This window comes from Leuciscus leuciscus (assembly GCF_965113295.1).
Source record: "Leuciscus leuciscus genome assembly, chromosome: 12".
NCBI lineage: Eukaryota > Metazoa > Chordata > Actinopteri > Cypriniformes > Leuciscidae > Leuciscus > Leuciscus leuciscus.
In genome coordinates, this window is record NC_138736.1 from 607,093 (window position 1) to 613,528 (window position 6,436).

Below are 6,436 nucleotides of genomic sequence, written 5' to 3' on the forward strand. Positions count from 1 at the left end.
CTAATTGTGTGACATATTGCGAGGGGCAAAGCCTTGATGCTGGTGGGACAAAGACCTCAGACTCGTCCCGAAAGCTCAGAACACAGATCCGTCTGACAGACAGCAGGGATTTCCCTCAAATCCTGAATCAATAAACACGTCTGCTAATTAAGATAAAGCGGGGAGAGGGAGTGACACACACACACACACACACACACACACACACACATACACACACACACACACTGTATGAGGTGCTGATTCACAGACGTCTAGACCAAATAAAGCCTAACGCACCACACCTGACACCGGATCAGGGACTTTACCTGGAACAACACACCGTTTCTGTGCATGAGGGTAAATATAGCCCTTGTGGCCTTCATTCCTCACGTTCTACAGTCATGCAGCAATCTCTCACACATACACAGCTTTATTTCAATACATATGTGTATCAAAATAATCATTATTATAATCATTCCTCACGTTCTACAGTCGTTAACATACAACAATCTCACACGTATATAGAGCTTTATTTCAATACATAATATTTAGGCGTACTGCATACTTATATATACATAAATATGCTTATATATGCATATATATATATATTTATATATATAGACATACATTCAATTTGTTGCACTAAATTATGAAAAACACATATTTATCAGGGTTATTATTGTTACAAAAACTAAAACCATGAAGAAAAAAAAACATTTTCGGAACTCGAATTAAAATAAATGTTAACTGAAAAAAATAAAAAAAAATAACTAAAAATAAAACTGACTTTTTTTTAAGTAAAAGCTTTAGACATATAAAAAAAATAAATAAAAAAAAACACCAAAAATATCAAAACTTCAACTAAAAATGAAAAATATAAAACTAAAACTAATTCATAGTATTAATGAAAATGTAGACATATAAAATAAAAAAAAGACAAACAACCAAATTAATACAACTAACTAAAATGAAAATAAAAAATGAAAATATAAATGTAAAAAAATATAAATAAAAACTAGAATACGTGATAGTAAAATAACACTGGTACTTATTCATCTTTATTACTATTTTTAAACGTAATAAAATAAAATAATTAAAACGTATTATTCATTTAATATCTTTAAACATATATCATAAATAGATACATATTTTAATTTATTTAAGAAAGTAAGTACACAAATGAAATAAGTGAATAAACGTGTATTTATACAGCATATTTGCATAAATACGGGAAGTTGATTCCCCTCTTTGAATGTAAATAACTGGGAAAACTCCCAACAGAAGCACGTTTCCCTCCATCTTCATACTCTCTCTTTCTTCCCGATTCCCCCTCCCTCCCCCCGTTTCTCTCCTTCATTACTTTGACCTAATTCTCTTTATTTAATCTTCCCTCCCTCCCGTTCGGACAGTAATCAACCACTAATTGCCTCAATCCTGGCCGTCTTTAAGTCTTTCTGTCTCGAGCAGAAAACAAACCCAGCCTGATGCAATCAATCCTGCCGTGCTTCTTACCGCATATTCATCCTCATCTTCTGGATTATCAAAAACACAACTATAGGCAAATATTGACTCAACAGGAAGAGGAGGAGGACGAAAGCGTTTCACAACTTGCAACTCGTTCAAACTTCCCGTTCACAAGGCCAGTAATAGAAAGCTATACGACAGAAATACTTCTGTTTTTATCTTGCCTTTTAATCTAATTTCATCTGCCGTTTCCAACTTCTGCAAACAACAACACAGTTTGTTTTTCAAGATCAGCATTTTTAGGCCTGGAAGAAAGATGCGAGGATGAATGTAAGATGATTAAGTGGTAATAACTACACTGATCGTCAAGTTTTAAGGATTATAGAGCGGCATTATTGCATGCCATCTGCTTGTGTGATCATCTGCGTATAATCGAACGAGTGTGTGAATAAAACACGCATGTAAACACATACTGAACAGAGTCAAACTTTGATTTGAAGAGAATCATGTCTTTAACGATCATCAGTTCTCTATGTGCTGAGACCCTTAAACGCGTTGATGTGTTCATTGGCTCGGCTCAGTGTGACTCTAATCTGATTGGCTTACGCAGATGTTACCTGGCTCTTCAGCTCATTAGTGTGTGAGCAGGGCATCATGGGAGAAGTGTGTGTCTGAAGACGTTCATAACTCTCCATCTGTTCCTCCAGGACACTTTCTAGAGCTCATCTCACCTGTCGAACACAGAGGACGACTGCTCACTTCTGAAGAAGGGCTGTTCGTTTTCTGTACAATATCAGAGAAAAGGACAATTGTTAAATAATAAATAATATATATAGTAATATATAGATAAATATAAGTAAATGCATATGTAATAAAAAAATACATCTAAAAATATATGTATCATTTATAACTATTATGATATATACATTTACAAATAAAAAATACAAAGGTAAACTTATACATATATATTTTTTTTTTTTCATAAAAATAATTATGTTAATTTTATTTATAAAAATGCTAAATAAATTGGACAAATTGTGTATTTAAATAATACATATTTTTTTGATAAATAAAAAAAATAAAAAATTATAAATATGTCTCATTATTCTATAGAATTAATGATGAAACAAAATCAATTCCAAATATTTAAATAAATATATTTAGACCAATCAAAAATAACAATCTTTTTTTTCCGTGAGGACGTTTGTTACGGTTGGTTGAAGAAGAAAACAGACTGGACAGACTGCGTGCAGCAGTCGTTTATTCCATAAACTCTAACAAATACAGACTCGGCAACAACACTCGGGAACAACACTGGGAATAACACTCGGGAACAACACTCGGGAACAACACTGGGAACAACACTGGGAACAACACTCGGGAACAACACTGGGAATAACACTCGGGAACAACACTCGGGAACAACACTGGGAACAACACTGGGAACAACACTGGGAACAACACTCGGGAACAACACTGGGAACAGCACTCGGGAACAACACTCGGGAACAACACTCGGGAACAACACTGGGAACAACACTCGGGAACAACACTGGGAACAACACTGGGAACAACACTGGGAACAACACTCGGGAACAACACTCGGGAACAACACTGGGAACAACACTCGGGAACAACACTGGGAATAACACTCGGGAACAACACTGGGAACAACACTCGGGAACAACACTGGGAACAACACTCGGGAACAACACTGGGAATAACACTCGGGAACAACACTGGGAACAGCACTCGGGAACAACACTCGGGAACAACACTGGGAACAACACTGGGAACAACACTGGGAACAACACTCGGGAACAACACTGGGAACAACACTCGGGAACAACACTCGGGAACAACACTGGGAACAACACTGGGAACAACACTGGGAACAACACTCGGGAACAACACTGGGAACAACACTCGGGAACAACACTGGGAACAACACTCGGGAACAACACTGGGAATAACACTCGGGAACAACACTGGGAACAGCACTCGGGAACAACACTCGGGAACAACACTCGGGAACGGAACAACCAACATTGTGCAACGTTAAGAACTTACAGAGACTGAACTAGACACAGGGCTTAAACACACAAACAAACCCGAGAGCGAACAAGACAAGACGAGACACACCTGAACAGAAGTGACTAATCAATGTGTAACCATAGAAACAAACGGCAGAGGAAGACTAACCTGAACTATTAAACATAACCAGACACGAACAGAAATCAAAACAGACTGCCAATGTTAAACGTTACTGTAGTTTTCCTCTCACATCTGCTGAGTTTTAAGATAAATTCACCAACTTTCCGAGCTGTCATTCTGAACTTCATGAATGAGGTAGACAAACCACATTTTTATAGAAATGAAAGTTCGTTGTGTTTGTGAAATTGAATTTAATATCTCCAGGCTGTGATCAAACAGGGCTAATAATGTCATAAACTGTCTGAATCGAGAAGCTCTCGTAGATTAGCCGGATTAAACGTCTGGAACTCAAACTCTATTGTTGTTCTGTTCTCTGACTCAGATGATCAGTGAATCAGCAGATCTCAGCGGTTGCGAGATCCAGAGCGATCTGCAGGAGTGTGTCCTGGGTTAGTCTGCATGATTGAGTGGTTTAGAGGTTTCAGAAACACACAGATCACCCACTCCTTTATTCTCAGATCAAGTGTCTCTCTTATCTGTCATGATAACTGTCCTGACTAATAACTCGATAATCACACTGAAAGTGCTGAGCGGCTGACTGACAGTGTGATTTATTATTATTGAGTGGGAGTGATGAACTATTATAACACAGGTGACTTCTGCCAGACAGCATGATGAGGGCTTTCCACTGTTACGTAAACTGATGATGATGACATCACTTCCTGTCAGAGGTACGGTCAGGTGTGTTGTTGTTGAGCAAGTGTGTTTTTATATCACGCATTAAGTATGGATACACTCCTGACGGGAATGGAACAGGAAGCGTCCTAAATATAGAACAGCGAGCCGGAAAAACTCAAAAAGCAGTGTGAGCAAAAATAGATCTGAGAAAGCTTTTAATAAATTACAGATTCATAATTTGATATTTATACATTGTTTTAGTGTATAACATTTTAAGTATCTATACTTAAGTATCATTGATATACTATTATAGTTTTTATTATTGTTTTGAATTCATTTTATTGGTTATTTGTTATAATAACCCTGATACTAGTGTAGTGTTGTGTTTATTAGAGTATTCGGCTGTTACTGTATCAAACTCTACTGAAATCGATTGTGAGTGAAGTCTATTTGAAGCTTAAGTCTATTTGAACCCAAAATCTATTAAAAAAAACTAAAGTCTATTTGAAACTGAAGTCTATTTGAAACTAAAGTCTATTTAAAACTGAAGTCTATTTGAAACTAAAGTCTATTTAAAACTGAAGTCTATTTGAAACTAAAGTCTATTTGAAACTGAAGTCTATTTGAAACTAAAGTCTATTTAAAACTTAAGTCTATTTGAAACTGGTCTATTTGAAACTAAAGTCTATTTAAAACTTAAGTCTATTTAAAACTTAAGTCTATTTGAAACTGAAGTCTATTTGAACCCAAAATCATTTGAAACTTAACTCTATTTGAACCCAAAATCTATTTGAAACTTAAGTCTATTTAAAACTAACGTCTATCTGAAACTTAAGTCTATCTGAAACTTAAGTCTATTTGAACCCAAAATCTATTTGAAACTGAAGTCTATTTGAACCCAAAATCTATTTGAAACTTAAGTCTATTTAAAACTAATGTCTATCTGAAACTTAAGTCTATCTGAAACTTAAGTCTATCTGAAATTTAAGTCTATCTGAAACTTAAGTCTATTTGAACCCAAAATCTATTTGAAACTTAAGTCTATTTAAAACTAACGTCTATCTGAAACTTAAGTCTATCTGAAACTTAAGTCTATTTGAACCCAAAATCTATTTGAAACTGAAGTCTATTTGAAATTTAAGTCTATCTGAAACTTAAGTCTATTTGAAATTTAAGTCTATTTGAAAGTAAATTCTTTTTTTGTGTCACAATGAATTGTAGAGATTTCCAAAACATTTTTCAGTGTCCGGTGAATTTTTATGGGTGAAACGTGGGAATTACGAGCGAAGGTGAAAGAATTCCCCAGCTGGTTTATGCATATATCCTATATCATATATCATTATGTGACCCTGGATCACAAACCCAGTCACGAGTCGCACGGGTATATTTGAGGTAATAGCCAACAATACATTGTATGGGTCACAATTATCCATTTTTCTTTTATGCCAAAAAATCATTGGGATATTAAGTAAAGATCATGTTCCATGAAGATATTTTGTACATTTCCTACCGTAAATATGTAAAAACATGTATTTCTGTGAGTGAGTGCAGCACAATCGCCAATGCACAACTTTAAAGGAGATTTTCTCAATGTTTCGCTTTTCTTGCACCCTCAGATTCCAGATCTTCAAATAGTTTATCCAAATATTGTCCTATCCTAACAAACCATACATCAATGGAAAGCTTATTTATTCAGCTTTCAGGTGATGTATAAATATCAATTTCATCAAATATCACTACATTATTTTTGCATGCAAAATTGTGTTAATGTGATCATTATGTTTTGAGACAGAGCGAATGTGTGCCTGTTAGTGTGTGTCTATCTATCTATCTATCTATGTGGCACATTACTTATTTCCCAGATATCCCGAAGGATGAAGGCCACAGTTGGGAATGTCAGAAACATCAGCTGAGAGAAACGGTCCAGACGGACACATACGAGGAAACGCATGCTAAATATTCCTGTCAATACTGAGCAATGCACACACAGGAATCTGCTCTTTAATTGAACTTTTGAAGAACATCATAATATTTTGCAGTGTAATCTTGGCCCTTTCCCATAAGAACAGTCTAGATGAGAATAACAAACATCTACATATGGCAGCGCTCACGCAAGGATGAATATTACTACCATGTCTGTGTATGAGAAATATGAGCATCT